We start from the raw sequence: 8,594 nt of genomic DNA on the forward strand, positions 1-8,594 counted from the left end.
TCCAAAGGTTTTCTATGGGGTTGAGATCTGGAGACTGGCTAGGCCACTCCAGGACCTTGAAATGCTTCTTACGAAGCCACTCCTTTGTTGCCCTGGCAGTGTGCTTGGGATCATTGTCATGCTGAAAGACCCAGCCAAGTTTCATCTTCAATGCCCTTGCTGATGGAAGGAGGTTTGCACTCAAAATCTTACAATACATGGCCCCATTCATTCTTTCATGTACACGGACCAGTCGTCCTAGTCCCTTTGCAGAGAAACAGCCCCAAAGCATGATGTTGCCACCCCCATGCTTCACAGTTGGTATGGCATTCTTTGGATGCAACTCAGCATTCACTCTCCTTCAAACACAGCGAGTTGTGTTTGTACCAAACAGTTCTAACTTTGGTTTCATCTGACCATAAGACATTCTCCCAATACTCTTCTGGAACATCCAAATGCTCTCTAGCAAACTTCAGATGGCCTGGATATGTACTGGCTTAAGCAGGGAAACACGTCTGGCACTGCAAGATCTGAGTCCCTGGCGGCGTAGTGTGTTATTGACAGTAGCCTTTGCAACGTTGGTCCCAGCTTTCTGCAGGTCATTCACTAGGTCCCCCCGTGTGGTTCTGGGATTTTTGCTCACTGTTCTTGTGATCATTTTGACCCCACTGAGATCTGGGCTGAGATCTTGCGTGGAGCCCCTGATCGAGGGAGATTAGCAGTGGTCTTGTAGGTCTCCCATTTTCTCATTATTGCTCCCACAGTAGATTTCTTTTTACCAAGCTGCTTGCCTATTGCAGATTCAGTCTTCCCAGCCTGGTGCAGGTGTACAATGTTGTTTCTGGTGTCCTTCAACAGCTCTTTGGTCTTCACCATAGTGGAGTTTGGAGTGTGACTGTTTGAGGTTGTGGGCAGGTGTCTTTTATACTGTTAACGAGTTCAAACAGGTGCCATTAATACAGGTAATGAGTGGAGGACAGAGAAGCCTCTTAAAGAAGTTGTTACAGGTCTGTGACAGCCAGACATCTTGCTTGTTTGTAGGTGACCAAATACTTATTTTACACCATTATTTGCAAATAAATTCTTTAAAAATCAGACAATGTGATTTTCAGATTTTTTTTCTCATTTTGTCTCTCATAGTTGAGCTCTACCTATGATGTCAATTACAGGCCTCTCTCAATTTTTTAAGTGGGAAAACTTGCACAATTGGTGACTGACTAAATACTTTACCCCCACTGTATATATATATATATGTTGTAGTTTTGGAGATTTGGGGATTTAGACATCTCTGGTGAGAAGGTGTAATTGCACAGAGCATATACTTCTAAAACATGTATTGTGGTGTGATCTTTCAGAGCGGATGAATCTAATCAATGGACGTTTACATTCACTCAGTGAGTGGAGTATTCTGGAAGAGCTCAGTCAGAACTTGGTAAAGGAAATGTCTTCAGAAGATGTAAGAAAATTATATAATGTAGTTATTTTTTTCAGCACAATAACTGTATTTTGGTTATATTTAAAGGCACATAAATGTTGCATGTTTGTAAATGTGTTTTTACTTTTAATGCAGCTGAATAGATAAATGTTTTTGAGTACATTCATTTTTCATTCATGATGAAATACTGTCAAAGTCCAGAGAGCAGTTATGTCTCTTAGAAAAACTAAGAAAACTAAACCCAGAAAACTAAAAATATGGAAAATGGAGTCTGAAGGCTTTTGTTTTGAGGTGCAGCGATACTGAAATACATACCCTGCAATAACAGTACAGCTGATTAGCACAAATCCAGTAGCTATATAAATCATCCATTTAGTCAGGTAGCTATTTAAGTGGTCGTATAGGTTGTGTTTACAAAACGACAGTGGTGATAGCACTTGAAATTGTCTGAGAACAGCGACTAGCTCAACAAAGGCAAAAACTTTACACAGGTAATACAACAGTACTGTACTACAGTGTAACACCGGTACACACAAATTCCACAGCATTTAGCAAATAAATAATTGTGGTAATTTCCTAATTGACCTAAAACACGAAAAGTGTATTCGGATTTCATGGCAGACAGTGAGAAAAAAATGCATATGTGTCTTTTTTATAGTGTATGTAAACAGGTCTTAACTGTATCCATGTTCACATTAGCTGGTCTGTTTGTATTAATGCCAATAGCTGTGCTGCCTGTTGCTCAGGTAACCAGATAACGGTGTCGGATGTTAGTATGTAAAGACGTGACATGGCCAGAAAAACCCCAGACCACTTTTTTTTATAATAAATATATTAGACTTAGCAGGGATGGTCGCACCAACACACTGATACCAATTAATACAATATTTTGTTCTTTTTTCACTCAGAAATACTACTGCTTTCAATTTAAACAAGAATAAGGCCCTAAGGCCGCTTTAATTAAATAGCAATGGCATAAAACATCAGGTAAAAGATAAAAGCCAGAAATCAGATAAGAGATATCTCATTAAGTTTCACTGAATAACTGTAACTGTACAACAGAAATGCAAGAGGTAACAAAGCAGACTGGCATGGATTCAGTTTGACACGAAGCTAAAATTAGTAGTGCTAACCACTCCAAGCAAGTTAGTTAAGCGCACTTAGTAATATCTTCTCATGGCTTCTTCCACCACGACTATGCTGATGACTCAACTAATCCTTTCCTCCCCACATTCTGACTCTGAGGTTTCTGTTCGCATCTCAGCATGTCTGGCTGACATCTCATCATGGGTTGGCAGCCACCTGAAGCTGAAGCCATATAGTGTAAATTAGGAGCCTTACTGAAGAAAAGTTAACGGGAAATTCTGTACATTGATTAATTTCAGCTAAAGCTTTGTTTTTTTCTTCAAATCAGCTGCATGACCCTGCTGTGAATTGCAACAGAATTAAACTGTTTGGCAAGCATCAGTGACACCCAGGAGTACTGCTGTAGTGCTCGAGTCTGGCCTTTGTCTTGACTGCAGTACCAAGACCAAAAATGAAGAGAACTCAGAGAGCTAAGCCTTTGGTTTAGCCTTTTTTAAATGAGATTTAATTGAATTATCTAACCCTTCACACACCAACCCACACGCATACAACAATGAATGCTGATTGTCCGTGCATATTACCAAGTTCAGCTCTCAATCAAATCGCAATCAAACTTTTTAATGTCATTTAATGAATTTATCGTTCAGTGACTGCTCCAAGGGGGTGCCCATTAAAGCATTAAGATTATGTTAAAATGTGTATTATAGATTTAACAGGAATGAATTAAAAACAAAGCGTTGAGGTGAGGTGAGTTGATGGTGAGGTTGGTGTTAAGTCTCTACCGTGTTCTTTTTCTTGTTTGGTCTGGGGTTGGATGGTAAAGGGTTTCATAATTTGATACTGGCATGCCCATACCCATGTTTAACCCAATTTGTGGTTTAGTCAGTAGCAGGCTGAATCAGAATTGCAAGAACACACACACACAGCTTGTCTAGTCTCTGTAGAGAAGTACTGTCAATAGAATAGGACTCTCTGGATCAGATAAACATGAACCTATTGGCACCATGCTGCCTGATGCCAGGTGTGGGTTAGAGAGGTATAAAGCCCTCCAGCATTGAGCTGTGGAAATGTGTTCTCTGTAATGATGGGGCTCCATCCAATACTTTTGGGTTAAGTTGAAGACTTGAGGATAAAGTGGGGTGATGATCGTCCAACATCCGGAGCTTACTAATGCTTTAATGAAGTCCTGTAGCTGCCTGCCTCAGATTCAACTACCTACAAAGCCAACAATTTACCAGTCCCTTCTTACCTAACAGTAATACTGAGAACCTGAACCATACCAAAAGCCATACCATTCAATTACTATACTGCCATCCTCCACAATGCTTAGAAGACTAACATCAAGACTTGACCTCACTCAGAAATACTACTGCTTTTATATTAAACAAGAATAAGCCCCAAAGGCCGCTTTAAATAAATAGCAATGCCATAAAATGAAAAGATCAAAGCCAGAAATATAAGATAAGAGATATCTCATTAAGTTTCACTGAATAACTGTAAGTGCTAACCTTAGAAGACTAGTTAGTACTTAGACTAACATCAAGACTTATCCCTGTCCAGGCAGTCTCTTATCTGTCCCTTGACCTCCATCTCTGAAAAATAATTAAATAATCTAGCAGTTAATAAAATGTAATTGAACTTATTAAATGTCATATCTCACTGGCAATATTTTAACTCATGGGTATCTGTAAATTCTATAGCACTGACGATAACGATACTAAAAAGGCTGCAACTGCTCCAAACTGCTTCCCAATATTCCTGAACCAGAGACAGCTTCAGAAGCATCTTACCTGGTCTAAGGAGAAAAATAACTGGACTGTTGCTCAGTACTCCAAAGTCCTCTTTTCAGATGAAAGTCAATTTAGCATTTCATTTGGGAATCAAGGTCCTAGAGCCTGGAGGAAGAGATGAGAAGAACACGACCCAGCAGAAGAAATGAGCTGAAGGCCACTATTAAAGCAGCCTGGGCTATAGTAACATCTCAGCCGTACCCCAAGCTGATTGCCTCCATGCCACACCGCATTGATGCAGTCATTTGTGGTAACCCCAACCACGTATTGAGTGCATAAATGAGCATACCTTTTTTCTGTATGTTTTCTGTTTTATCTTTTGGAATATTGTAATACTGGATTTCTGACTTCTACAAGCCATGCTGATCAAAAGGAAAACACAAAAAGGCTTGAAATACGTCACTGTATGTCTAATGGATATCAAATATGTGACCATTTACCATTTTGAATGAAATGATGAAGATAACTGAACTTAATACTAATAATATAATATAGTGAGCAAAGAGTAAATGGTGTGCATCAAGTGAAAATATGTCTGTTGAAAAAACGTTATGAGTAATAATTACTGTTGATGTTGGCTTTTTTTTCTTCCTCTTGCTCCTTTTCATGTGTTTGTGTGTGTGCTCATGCTCATTTACCAGTAGATGAGGAGATTATTACAAAGTTTGTTCCCTTGCAGTTTAAACAGTCTAAACTGTTGAATAATTAATAAACTGTATGGATGAGAAAAAAAGGTAAAGCGGAAATAATGTACACGCTGATGTGTTTTTTTACGAGGGGAGATAAAATTTGATCATATCATATCATGGTAAATACACATGTTAATATCAGGTGTAAACAGGTCCCATGATAAAGACCTTTTTGTCCTCATAAATTTTATTTTTAGTTATTACTAAGAAAAGTTAAACAGAGAAGTAAGATGATGGTTAGGGTTGGGTGAGGGATGAAAGACATAGAGAGAGAGAGAGGGAGAGAGAGAGAGACAGATGGTTTATGTGAAATGTGAAATACTGATTACCACAGAAAACAGCACAGTCTTTCATTATCAAGAACAGATAAATAAGAGGAGAGTTTCTTTAATAAACACAACTCTGTTCATTTATGTAATGAATCAAAATCAACACTCTCCCGTCCAGCCACTTGAGTCTATTTCCCCCATTAACCTGAACAGAACATTAAGAGGCTTTTTAATGACAGCGTTTAATATTCGTAAGCCTTCGGTTCATAAAGACCTAATGACACTGATGCACGCAATTCATTACCGGCCACATCAAGAAATGATGGATCTGCTGCTTAATGGCTAAACTTTGACTGGGTCTGCACGAGGCTACGACTTTAACAAGGCTCCTCCTTTCTGAAACAGTGGCACCAAATTAAAGAACCATTTAGCCCAGCCATTTATTAGTGCAGCCTGACACGCGGCCGTTTCCTCTGAGGCCTCCACACACACACTTACACACTCACACAGGCCCATCATTCCTGCACCCCTCACAGGTAAAGATTAACGCCTTTAATGGCACCATTTGCTTAATGTTCTGCCGCACAATTTTTCCCTCATAAAGAGTCGTGTTGGGCAGCATTGTTTCTCTGCTCTGAATGTGTACTTACACACGCAGTCTGGAACCTCCGGCGCTGTTTCCATAACACTCGCTCCTGTGGTTAACCCTTTAAACTGTAACACGCAAACCAGCATTTGATCAGCTGGTTGACCAGTCCCACCCTTTTCTGCAGGGACACTGTAAAGCCTAAAATGTTACAATTTCATTTCACAATTTAAATACATACTGAAATACAAACGAAACGAACTAACTACAAACTTACTGAAAGCAAATAAAAGGAGTCTAATTAGCCATAAATAATAAGGTTATATGCAATAAAAGGTGGCGGGTTCAGTGATAAACAGTCTGTAATGTTGTCTGTAAGAGAAGCAGCTATCAAAGCGAAAATGACCTCACACTACATTACATCTAATGCCATCTGAACAGAGCTTCATTTTACTACATAAACTATGTCCAAATGTTTTTGGACACCCCTACCAATGAATACATTCAGCTTCCCAAGTGTCCCAATACTTTTGTCTGTTTATGTTTGTGTTTGATCTCAATTGTGTGCTGACTGTCAGTGGCGGTTTACACTGCGTCTCCTCTGTTCACCTCTACTTCCAGGCTGGAGGCGTGCCAAATTTGTTTAGCATGCAAACTTGCTCCGAGCTTTAATGGAAGTGAACTGTACCCGAGTGTGTCTCGGTGGACCCTGCCCTGCCACAGCGGTCAGAACACTCCTGCGTCCACTCCTGCGTCCAGCGTCCAGCCTCTTCGCCGCTCAGCAGAACATTAGTGTTAATGGCTGCTGGAGCTGATTGAGGAGGCAGAAGTCAATGATGGAGAGGATGCTGGGTAATGAGTGAGACGGAGCTGGGGTGTGACCCGCAGCCCCTCGGCCATGTGCCTTTGCTCTGAGAGAGAAAAACAGAAAGAGAGAGAAAGAGAGAGAGAGATCCAGGCAAGTGCCAGTGTGTGTGTGTGTGTGTGTGTGGACTGGTGTAGTGTGAATGCTCTATCCACTCTAAATAAAAAAAGTTCTTCAAGAGTTCTTCAGTAAGTTGAACCATATGCAGTGGATATCTACAGCTGTGGTTGGACGTTTACATACATTCATTGTGTCATGGCTCACGTTGGGCTTCCAATGCTGTCTTTGAACTGTTCTGTTTTGTTTTTTTTGTTTTTTTTTTGGGGGGGGGGGGGCAGGATGAGTGTACAACACATCATACATAGCTGTAATATCAACAGATGTTAAAAAAATATACATACAGGGTCACACATATATACAGCCACTTAAATTACACTTCGCATAGCCTCTTCACTTCCTGCTAGTGATCATGATTGGCTACAGCTTGTAGCTTCTCTGTTCCCACATAAAAAAAAGGGTTTGTTTGACCGCACTCACTGGATTGACAAACACACAGTACATCGGCAAAGTCCAATGAGCCCAGCGCAGATCTGAGAAGGACGGTCCTAGATTTAAGTCAGGAATATCTCTTGGAGCCATTTTTAGACAACTGCCGATTCTAAGATGATCAGTTCAGACTGTTCGTACGTACAACTCATTGAAAGGTGAAGCCACATTGCTACGGTCTGGAAAAAAACCCAAACTGTCACCTTCACTGTCACATCCTCATCTTCCTTACTAACACACTGCACTCCTGCTCCTCATCTTCCTCCTCACTAACAGACTGCACTCCTGCTCCTCATCTTCCTTACTAACACACTGCACTCCTGCTCCTCATCTTCCTCCTCACTAACACACTGCACTCCTGCTCCTCATCTTCCTCCTCACTAACACACTGCACTCCTGCTCCTCATCTTCCTCACTAACACACTGCACTCCTGCTCATCATCTTCCTCCTCACTAACACACTGCACTCCTGCTCCTCATATTCCTCCTCACTAACACACTGCACTCCTGCTCCTCATCTTCCTTACTAACACACTGCACTCCTGCTCCTCATCTTCCTCACTAACACACTGCACTCCTGCTCCTCATCTTCCTCCTCACTAACACACTGCACTTCTGCTCCTCATTAACACACATTGCACTGGTCTTGCTCTCTCTGGGTGGGTAAGATGACCCTGCTCCCCCAACACAGCCAGCAGGGTAGTCTATCAACTGCACATTAGCAACCCTCCTCCAAGCGTGTTGAGCTCCAGTGATGTGGTGTTGGCATGAGTTTGAAAAGCATGTTCACCCCACCTTGCCCTGGTTACATCATGTGACAGAGGGAGCTAGTGGGTGGGCATCAGATTAGACATGACTGAATCGGAGGGGTGGAAGTGTGTGAAAACTCTGATTAGCAAGAAAGAAATCTTCTGGTCTGCAGAGCTGTAACAAGTGCTTTGAAGTTTCAACAAGACTGAAGTAAAGAACAAATTTCCCAAAATAAAACTTGTCAGAATTATGTGGGAATTGGTGGTTTTTGCTCCTCTACAGTGTAATCACTTTTATTGAACTGCGGGAAATGCAACTACCACTTTGAGCTCCCCTTAAAGATTTACGCGGTTTACACACGCATTTCTGGACAAGCTGACCAATATAGAACTGTCAGTAAATGAGAAAGAAGCATGTGGACTGAGACAGTAGAGATTTTACACAATTACGGCTAGCAGGTGTTACGCATCCTAACACCTGCTTCACCAAAGTTACATAGTGCAGCATCATGCTGAACCCAGAGTACACACTGTGCCGGTAGGGCAGGGTACAGGCGGGGTACCCAGCAAATCTGTGTGGGGACCTCCCATCCATCCCGG

Source organism: Salminus brasiliensis, chromosome 22 (assembly GCF_030463535.1).
Source record: "Salminus brasiliensis chromosome 22, fSalBra1.hap2, whole genome shotgun sequence".
In the NCBI taxonomy this organism is placed as follows: Eukaryota; Metazoa; Chordata; class Actinopteri; order Characiformes; family Bryconidae; genus Salminus; species Salminus brasiliensis.